The sequence below is a fragment of the Ambystoma mexicanum genome, chromosome 3p (genome assembly GCF_040938575.1).
Source record: "Ambystoma mexicanum isolate Mex_15411 chromosome 3p, UKY_AmexF1_1, whole genome shotgun sequence".
NCBI classification, from domain to species: domain Eukaryota; kingdom Metazoa; phylum Chordata; class Amphibia; order Caudata; family Ambystomatidae; genus Ambystoma; species Ambystoma mexicanum.
Window position 1 is genome coordinate 412,836,863 of NC_090925.1, and position 11,344 is coordinate 412,848,206.

The window sequence follows — 11,344 nt, forward strand, 5'->3', positions numbered from 1 at the left end:
ATCCATAGTAACAATCACAGGATACCTAGAGCTTGACTTTTAAGGGCGTCACAGTGCAGCGCATTATTTGAGAACCACGTCTACTCCCAGTTTTTCAACCCAGTATACTCTGAGTTTTGCAACTCCAAAATAGTGCTTTTTCTTCAATTCAAATATGTTCTCAGTTTTACAATCCTGCTATTAGGACAATTTAGGATCCCAGTGTACTCCCAGTTTAATTGACTCAGTATATTCCCAGTTTGACAAGCCCAGTACATTCCCATTTTGTACAATTGTAGCATATGTGGTGTTACAGAATCTCAGAAAACTCTCAGTAGAACATTCTCTATATTTGAAATTGATGTATTTTACCAGTTTTGCACATGAAGTTTTGACAAATCAACATCCGGGGCACCATTGGTCCAGGGATGAATATCGGTTTGTAAACCATCAATATAGTACACCAGAAGGGATCAGAACAGATTGGAAACACAAGCAAATTATAAACCTCTTTGTCCAATTTTGGTAATGTGGACGTAACATCAGGCTTATCTCCTCAAGGTCGTGGATCGTTGATTAGTTGCAGCACATCGGAAGTACAATTATTACCCAATGATAAAAAGGGACTGTCCTGTCAAGGTTGTATAAAGATATCTACTTTATTATTATTCAACAGACAGTTCTAGCACACTACAAAATACAACTCGGCCTGTAAAGCAATGAAGAGGACAGTTTCAAGAAGGAAAAGGGATGCACTCTGGATACAGGCAGGATGGTAGTTGGTAAAGTAAATAATCACAATAGTTCAAGAATATTAGGTTTCAACACAAAGGGAGCAAAGGGTTGCAAAGTTTCACTAGGGGCCTTCAGAGAAATAACAGGGGGACACAACCACAATGTACTTTGTGCTTGTAGAGGTTCTTGGTGCTCGATAGGGTCAAGTCGGTTTCAGGTGCTTTGCAGCTCCTGCGACTGAGTTCAACACGCAAGACAGCAGCGGGTATCAGGCACCAGTGCAGTTGGTTGCACCTCAAGGGGCTCGACTGGCTCAAAAATGCCATTTAAGGCAGACAGTGGTTAATGCTTGTCGATTCACCACTTCGAGCTACTTCACTGGGCTTGTGACGTACTTTAAAGTGGATGGCCCAAAGTTGAGGGGAGTGTTGCAGTCACCGGCCTTGTCCTGGGTTTGGTTCAGAGACTCTCTGGCACTTCCCACCTCCGAATCTTGCTTGCAGAGTCTAGCAGGGCACGCTGTGTGCTGGGTGGTTACCAGTTCTGGAGCTGTTGGAGGGTCCTCTGGATTCAGTATATCCCCCTGTTCACTGGGAGATGTTTAGGGGTGGGATCTTGCTTCCCTCTTTGGACATTCTGGCCTTCCTTCACTGGCGGAAGCTGTAGGCCAGAATGTCCTAAGGCAGTCTGTAAGGCAGACTGTACCTTCAGCCAGGATCAAATGAGTTCTTCTTCTTACTCCTTGCAAAGTCTTCAGATGATCTGCTCAAAAGAGAGGCTCAGCCCTATTTTAAAGCCTACTGGGCCACAGTGATTGGTGTGGGCTAAGCCTACAATAATGAATCAAATACTGGTCCCCACCAACAATCTCCTAGATGCATGAGGTCATAACCAGAGTGCTTTACAACAGAAAAGGTAAATGGGTGAAAACATGTAATACTAAGCCCCGCTCATCTTCTGGTCTGTTGTGGATCAAAGGGTCTCTCTAGTTAATGGAGCACTCTGTGGTTTCTGATTAAAGCGACAGGTCTCCCTTGAAGCTGCAGCAAGAACATACTTTCTGTCTCCATCAATCCACAAACTCTTGCCTTCTGAATGGGGGCTCCCTGCGGGGGGCTGAGTACTGCATGTCTGGGACTATGTGTAGACACATAGTCCCAAAAAACAAGGGGTGTCCTAGTTATGAGAGCCTTACCCAGATTCTTTAGCTCACTATCTTTCTCAGAGGAGAAATATCCAAAACATATCACTCTTTGTCCTGCCCTGGGGCAGTCCAGCACTGTAATGTTAGGCAAGGCACCTCTGAACAAGAGTACCAACAGCAACTCCAGTCATGTGTTTCGGTCTGGTTGGACCTCATCAGTAGGGAAGAAAGGATATTTTCTTCTAATAATGTTTTTGAAAACGTTATAACATGTGCATGTTTTAAACTCAAAGAACCAATAAAAATGTTTTCCCTGGGACTTGCAGTACCGAAATGCGAAATTTTACCTTCAGTTGTTTGTCATTTTACATCAGGTTATATAGTGCAGTGGTGAAGTGTGCGGCCTACAAGCCTGACAACTGCGGTTTTTGATCCCTGAGGTCGCCTTTAAATCATATATTGAAAGAGGACATTCAATGTTTCTCATTTTAGCTGGGGGGACTGAGTCCACCCTCTGAATAAAGTGGGGGGACTCCGTTCCCCCACGTGTACCCTCGACTTGAGCCCTGGGCACAGCTCCAGTGCTGGTGAGCTCCAACCAGCCAAAACATGTGTCTGGGTATGCTGTTGGTACTTTTGTTCTGAGGAGAATTGCCTAGCATTTTGGTGTATAACTGCACTAGGGCAGGATTAAGACTGATAACGTTTTGGATATTTCTCCTCTATGAAAGATAGTAAACTAAAGAATCTGGGTAAGGTTCTCGCAACCAGGACTAATTTCCAGCAAATTGACTCCCAGGTCCCCCCTTGATCTTTGCATAATTTAAGTAACTTTTGGGTCTCACCCTAAATTACTAGGGGAATCCAGACATGGACCATGTGTTTACTATTCTTAGAGAGGCACAGACCAAAACAAGTGTCTGGGGTTGCTCTTGGTACTCTTATTCAAAGGAGAATTGCCTAGCATTTCAGTGTTTGACTGCCCTAGTGCAGGACAAAGACTGATATGTTTGGATATTTCTCCTCTGTGAAAGATAGTGATCAAAATAATCTGGTTATGGCTCTCGTAACCAGGACTAATGTCTGGCAGATGGACTCTCAGGACCCCTCCTGTTTTTTGCATAATTTAAGTAACTTTTGGGTCGCACCCTAAGTCACTAGGGGAATCCAGACGTGGACCCCTTGTTCACTATTCCTAGAGAGGCACAGCTCCACCCTACTGATGAGGTCCAACTAGACCGCAACACTTGTCTGAGTATGCTGTTGGTACTCTTGTTCAGAGGAGAATTTCCTCGCATTTCGGTGCTCCAATGCCCTGGGGCAGGACAAAGACTGAATTGTTTTGGATATTTCTCCTCTGTGAAAGATAGTGAGCTAAAGACTCTGGGAAAGGCTCTTGTAACTCAGAAGTTACTATGCATTCAGATTAGGATTGTGTGAGAGAGGACAAAGATTTGCGGGTGCCAGCTAATATGATACCATGAAGCAGGCTACTATATGAACATCACAGCAGTTTCTAGTGCTATGCAAAGAGCTGCGTGAAACCAGCATGTTCATGTTGTTAGAACCAACAAGGCAGACTCATCTTGTAATCCTGAGGTCAAGAAAACAAGTATTACCAATAGTTCTGGGAGTTTGGTAGTGGTAGCATCTGTTATTTGCATTAAATGTTGAGGTCCTTGCAGTCAGACGTGTGTCTTTGCTTCTCGTTGGCAGCACTGGAAGTTCCATGGTTCATGTGGTTACTGGATCTGCTCTCATATTCACTTAGCCCTCATGCCCTCCCTTTTCCCTAGTCCATCAATCCTTGCCCAGGGCCTGACATTGTTAAGACATTGGCCAGGTGGGTGATGGAGGAGGGAGACAGAGGACAAGTGAGATGAAGCAATTTGTTTCAATCAACATTATATGTTCTGTTCCTACAAATGCTTATCAGCTAATTTAGATTTTTTAAATATTTTTTTAAAAAAATTAGTTTAATGATACACAAGGTAATAACAACACCCTCATCAAAATTCACCCCCTCCTCCCTCATCAAAACTCGCCCACCTTCCTCCCCCCAACGAAATCAAACGCAGCACAATACGCTTGACCAATTTAAATAAGACTGTTAGGTATAAGAATGCAAGAAAGGACCCCCCGGGCATACATCAGTCAATGGGAGCACCCCACTCATTACCCCCACGTACCTATAACATTTTAACTATCTGGCAATAAACGACTGGTGATCCAAAGCGAGGCGGGTATCAACCTTATTCTTCCAAACACCATTAATTCTGCCCTGGCAATAGCAGGCTTTCCCCAATGCTGGTATCCGCAGTGAGCTCGAGTCCCCTGTACCTGTAGTTTGGGTAACAAAGGCCCTAAAAGGTCCCCAGTAGTCCAATGGCCTGCTGCGACCTGGCAGTGATGCCGCATATCGTGACTCTCTTTTCTCACCCATACTCATGTGGTTCACCCACCCTTGAAAGCATGGGGCCCTGCTCTTCCCCAGGTCCTAGCAATTAAGGGTCTTGCTACAGCTGACGTCGTCCCCACCAGTTTCTGCTCCACCTGAGAACCACCCTCAATCAGAGCCAACAACCACGGATCGGGGGAGTACTACCTTTGGGTAGGTAGCATCTTAATTGTGGCCTCCTCTATTGTATCCCAAAATGGTCAAATTTGCGGGCAACCCAAGGCCACATGGTAGAAGTCTGCCAGGTTGGATCCACATTTAATACATAGGGGCCATCTGTCAGGGAAGAACCCATGTAGATGAGCAGGGGAATAATAAACCCGATATAGGAATTTAAAGTGAATTAACTGAAACCCACTATTCAGGGACAGGCTGCTCATCTGCATACAGATTACCTTCTACTTCAGCAATCACCCTTCCCAATGGCAGCTCCCATTTAACCTTAGTGTCCCCCCCCTAATTACCTTCCGTGATCTAATAATCCTACAGATAGAGGAGACTAGTTTCGTGGTGGTCGGCGGTGCAGTAACATATTGAAGTATTGGAGAGTTTACAGGGGCGTGCAGAAAGTCTGGCCATTTAGATTTGAATATCTCTCAAGCGAAAATACAGCAACATAGTCACTGCTGTCCACTCCCCCTTGACCTTCAGAGCATCCCAAGTGATGAAATTCCACTCATGTACGAAGTTCCCCAGGGCATGAACCCCCAATCTCTCAAAATGAATCTGAAATACTTTATTATGAGTGAGCGGAACTCCGCAAACTCTATGTATGGCCAGGGCTGGGGAGTAACATATTCCGTCCACCACAACCCGGAGTTGGTGGCCCCAGGCCCTGCAAATGATTTCCACTGGTTGGCTCTCTGATTGCCCCACTCTCTCTGGGTCTCCTGATAACAATCCCCTCACATCATTCGGGTAAGTAGTCGCCTTCTCAAGATGAGTATGAGTTAGTTCCGTAGAAGGGAACCACCATCAGGCAGAGTATTGTGTCTGCGCAGCAAAGAAATAAATATATGGATACGGATTCTCCAGAGCCACCACAATATTCTGAGCTAAATCTGCTGTTACCATGACATAATCTATCCTAAAGGAGCTTCCGTGTACTCCCTAGCAGTGGGGTGTGTCAAGCACCAGGCGTCGTATAGTCCATGGTATTCTGCTATGGCTGTCCACTTTTGATCCGCCCTGGGGAGGGTAAGTTGAGTAGTAGAAGATCCTTCCAGACCCATGGAGATTGCTACATTAAAGTACCCTACCCAAACAACCTTGTAGTTAGGAAATGTATGACAGTGGTAAGCCTAATGCTGAAATAATTCTGGACAATCATTATTTGGTGAGTATATGTTTACAAGGAGAACCCGCAAACCTGCCACCTCACCCGCCAGCAAAAGGTAACGCCCTTTCTCTTCCCCGATTTGGTAACGAAGTCTAAATTCTAATGACCGGTGGATGTATGTAGCCACTCCCCAGTGAGTGAGAGGTAAAGCAGGAGCTGCACCTATTGGGAAGGTCCCCATCCAGTGCCAGGTGTGTTTCCTGCAAACATAGGCTTTTTACACCATGATTCTTAACATAGTTCGTAATAAAACAGACTTTCTTATGGTTGGTGAAACCACGTATCTTCCAAGTCATCCCCATACTGTGATCGGACAGAGATTCCCCCTGGGACCTCGTGAGCTGCCCATGAACCCCTGTGATGTCCAACTGGGGAAGCAGGTCACTTCTGTTCCTCTAAGAGCGCAATAATATCCACTAATACTGCTACCTAACCCCAAATACAAACACATTTTCGCTGCAATGTATACCTCCTAATCCCATTTAATGCCTACTCCCACCCATGCCAGAAACACAAACTTACCGACCCCAAACTCACCCCCACCCTAACAATCTCCATCAAATAAGACCAGGCAGTGTTCTCAGTGCCTGCAGGAATGGGGAGCCGATGGCGGCTAGATTAGCTTTATAAACAGTTCCAGTTGGGACTGGGACACAGCGGGCACCCTGCTGGGGGTGCACAGTCCCACAAAGACAAGTCATTGTGGTAGTTGAACCCAAAAGAGCAGAACAGTGGGTCAACAAGGTAATTGGCGAGGAGATCCACGGGGATCAGGAAGGTCTAATGCAAAGTGTTTGACGGACTCAGGAGATGTGAAAAAGGTTACCCTGCCATCATGTACCACTCTGAGCTTGGCTGGGTATAACATTGAGTAGAGCACTTCCTTCCTGCATAGGATGTTATTAACAGTTTGAAAGGTTTTTCTTTGGTCTTGTACTTGTGGGCTTAAATCTGGGAAGTGGCGGATTGGTTGTTGACCTCCAACGTAGCTCTTTCTTGTCTCTGGCAGTTCGGAGCAGCATGTCTCTGTCCCAGTTATTGAAAATTCTGGCAATAATGGCCTACTCTGGCACCCCAGTGGGAGGCCTGGCCGCTAGGGACCTGTGTGCCCGCTCCACCATGAACATACTTGTGACCTGAGGGTTCTACAGGATCCCCATAAGCAGCTTTTCCACACATTTTTCCATATTGTCCACAGGCATAGATTCAGGACCCCTCAAGATACAAATATTATTTCATCTGGATCTACCTTGAAGGCCATGATCATTTGCTGCCACCTTCTTAACTGTTTGCTGGAGTGCTGCAACCTCTCGCTGCAGGTCAGCCATCTTATCCTCCCTGTCGCTGATTCTCTGCTCCGCCCCAGTCATACAGCCACAGAGCTTGTCAGTTTGGACAGGTGAGACATCTACCTTACATGTTAGGACATCTTTTTTAGATAGTGGGTACTATTCTTCAGGGCCAGTAACGTCTGGTTCAAGGCTCAGCCAACCAGCTGGGACTGCAGGAGGGGGGGCGCCTGATGGGGTTTAGCAAACTGGTCCATCTTGGCTTGTTTTTGGGGTTGCCCATGCTGGGATGGCCGTTTATAGTCTCCTTGATCTGTGCTGGTGTTGTCTGGTAGTATGTCGACCAGCGGGGGGTGTTCTGTCACTATGTACCCCCGCTAAATCCAGGATACAATACGTTCGGGTTCATGAGCCCCCAGCACCTCCTGTCGAGTTCCAGTAACTCCACTCCCCCCAGGGAGCCCAGACAGGCACCAGCCTGTATGTTGAGGTAGGCGGGACCGGTGCAACTCACAACACAGCTACCAGCCACCACCACTCTCTCAGGTTGCACCACTACTGGGCAGGCCCCATAGTGCAGGAGGCTAGGGGATACACTCAGAAAGTGAAGGAGACACTGCAAATAGCAAACTTGAAATACACCATGATATATCACGTGAATCTTAAGGTTTTTGTCAATAATCACATCCCTTTCTTCGCTGGCCCTGGAGCTAATGAAGAATTTGCGAAGGGAAAATGCAGGGAGGTCAGAAATACCAGATAAAGGGCAGATAACCTGGAACCATTGCAAGAAGTCAATTAATCCTTACCTCTTACAGTGGGTATTGTTCCTGATTGCTACTATCACCAAAATTGGCTTTTCTGTCCAGAAATGTTTTGTACTGTTCTGTTTTGACTGGAAGAGACTGTGCTGCACCCCACAGATGAGAGGTTTCCCTAGACACTCCTAATACGTAAACTGCAGGAAGTTAACTTACTCCGCACTCTTTTTCCTCTTAACTAATTTATCATTAACTGTTTTTTGGTTATGCTGGTGTGCGTGTGTTACTAGTGTGGGCGGGGGAAGCGGATTGGGTTTTGCTCTGCTCATCCCTATATATCAAGTGCAATGGTTAAATGAGGTATGGCACACAACATAAAGGTCACATATACTCTCTGTAGCTACTAAGTCAATATTATTTAGTACATGGCATATTTGAGGGGTTAAAGACAATAGGAAGGCTCGAAAAATTTCAGAATATGCCAACATATACAAGGTGGATCTATTGCAAGTACAGGAGACTCACCTATATAACGAGATTAAATATATATTGGCCCCTACATAAAGTGAACTTCGGGAGTATTCTTTTTTTTATCTCCGTATCTAGGGGGTGATGTTCTTTCACAGATCACTAGGCTTTAAAATGCACTCAGTTGAGTCTGACTGTGAGGGACGCTTCCTATTACTGGTAAGAAAGGCAGCTTGTATGTGGATGTGAATGATGAACATCTATTCAACCAATATAGATGACTCATCCTTTTCAATGAAGTAGCTCGCCATGTCCATAGATATAATGGGTATGTAGTAATATGTGCAGATGTCTAATGGAGACATTGTAAACCCTCTAGACAAGAATACACATGTTATCCCACTGATCCTGATGACCATTGCACAATGGTGTCTCCAACGGTACTGGGCCTGATTTGAAGTGAGTCCATACTCCTGCAGACACTATGAGATCATGCTATGGAAATACTGACCCTCACCTCTACAGCTCGCCTATTAATCCTGAGGCCTGGGCGTTTTAAGGGAGATGCACTACCCGATGATGAATAGAATAATGGCCTGTTTATCGTTATATTTGTACACTTCGAAATGAATACTGCTTCTGTAATGTTATATCAGAGGTATGTCCATTTCAAGAGCATCAGCTATAACAAAATAGATTAGAAATGATTTAAAAAACTGTAAAATGAAACTGAGGAAGCAAGGGAGAGAATCCATCAAGTCCAACAATTAAGAAACACTACGCGAGATAAGTCACCAACTGAGGAGATTTCAGGACTTGACAACGAGAGTCACTACTCAGAGGTTAAACTGCAAGCCAGAAGGTATGGTGAGAAGGATAGACCAGGACACATGCTAGCTGCTTTGGCGGGAGAAACCAAGAAGCACCAATAAGGCAGTTATTCATCTAGAGAGGGGTTGGATGTATAGGGGATCAAGATATAAAGAATGCATTACTGGAATTCTACACGAAGCAATACACTTCTAGGATAGTGGGTTCTGAGCAGGAAATATAAACTCTATTGGATAGGATCATCCTCAAGCATATTAGCACAGAAAAAGCTAAGATTTGAAATGACCCTGTCACAATTAGTGAAATCAAGGAAGCCATTACATCTCTCACATCTCTCCTCAGTATGAAAGCCCCAGGCAAGGATGGACTCACGGTTGAGTTCTACAAAGTGCTTATTGAGATTCTGGCACCACAACGTAAGGCTGTGTATAATACATCTTTAGGGGTGGAGAAGGGTTCTTTCCTAACTTCATTAAGACTACCTAATAGTTCTACTGCAGCCGGATTAGCCAGATAAACCAGATGAACAATGTAAGTCCTATAGACCGTTCTAATTTATTTACACTGGCAATAAGATCCTGGCCACGTTTTTGGCAAATCATATACTCCTTTCAATGCTCCATCTAATTCACACTGATTAGTTGGGGTAAATTGACACAGCATAACTTTTGCAAGTTATTTAATCTGCTACACAATGTTGACAATGGGATCACACGGTTGTTGAGTTTTTTTTTATATATGTTTTTATATGTTTAAATAATGGCTCATGCTGTCGTGACACCCCAATCTAATACTCCAAATTATTGAATTCAACCTCACAATTGAGGGCCAAGAACAGATAGTGAGCTATTCAAAAAACGAAATGTATTTAAAAGAAGAAGATATACAGACTGGGCCTCATTACAAGTTTGGTGGTAGCCTTGCTGGTAAGATCAGCAGGCTGCTGCCAAACTTGCGATTTATTCCGGCACCTGCGAATGGGCAGTTACCGGGCCATTACGGCCCCACTGGACCCGGTAATTGCCCATTCGTGGGCGTCGGAATAAAATGCTCCCCATTCCCATTTCAGCCCGTTAGGGCTCAAATGGGAATGTGGTGGTCGTATGCACCAGCACCATTCTGAATGGTGCTGGTGTATCCGACATGCTATGCTCGCAGGTGCCGGTCCGTCCGGCAGGCCAGTCCTGGAGGGCGGGAAGGCATCCACGAGCAGAACTTGTAGTTTGTCAGTCCAGTAACAACGGTACCGGCAAGCTTAGCAGTACCATTGTTACTGGACCGGCAATCTTATAATGAGACCCACTGTTCACCAGCTTTACCCTGAGGACCACTACAATATTTTAGGTATCCAACATAAACACTTAAACTAAACGAAATGAAATGAAACCTGCCAATATAAGTCTTCTATGCATGCATGAAGTTGTAAATGTGGTGATTATAAGTAAGCGTGTGTATTAAACAAAGGCATCATGCTTAAATTCCTATAAATTAGAATTCCAAATAGCTTTTTATTAATATATTCACTATATGGTAAACTTACATGTCTACTGGGTTCTCAATGCACCTGAGCGTGGCTTTCACTGAACATGTACAAGTGACTTTCACTCAATATAAGTGTGGTGCTTGCAATCTTTACATACATGAATCAGTGTGCTTGTGTGAGTGTGTGCAGGTTTCCTTGAATATGAATGAATTCCTTTCAATCTAGATGCATGCCCGGTTTGAAACAGGCCGGCATATAATGTTTTCAGTCTCTTTATATTTCTAGGCTGGAGGTGTACTATTCTTCAGTAACAGATACTTAGTTGGAAACCCACTTCTCTCCCACAATACAGCTGACACTGCCTATGCATTAAAAGACAAGGAGATACATAAGACTTGCACTTCACCCAGATCTTAAAGAATAGAATGAATTTCTTGCAGCATGCATCTTGTTGCACAAATATCAAGTCTATACCATGGTCGCCACTAGCAGCATTAACTGCATGATGTCTCTTAGCCAACAGTGGATCATGATTCCACTATGATCTGAATGACTCAACAATGGCTTTAAAAACGAAACATATTCATGAATAATGCTTAACTTTAGAAAGGCAATTCCACTTTCAAGTGGCATCCAAAAAGCTTTCAGATTTAGATTTTGTTTTTCACTACGAAGTGGACTGGGCTTAAAGAAACCACATCTCATTTTGAATTTGATATATCTCTAAGAAACAGAGAACATTGGAATATTAGCCGCTGTGTCCCTGTTTTCAAATTCCACCCCCCCTGCATTCCCCATGCTTTTACCTTCCCAGTCTTTACCCTGATCAGATTGGACACTTTGAGGGTTGGGGTGAT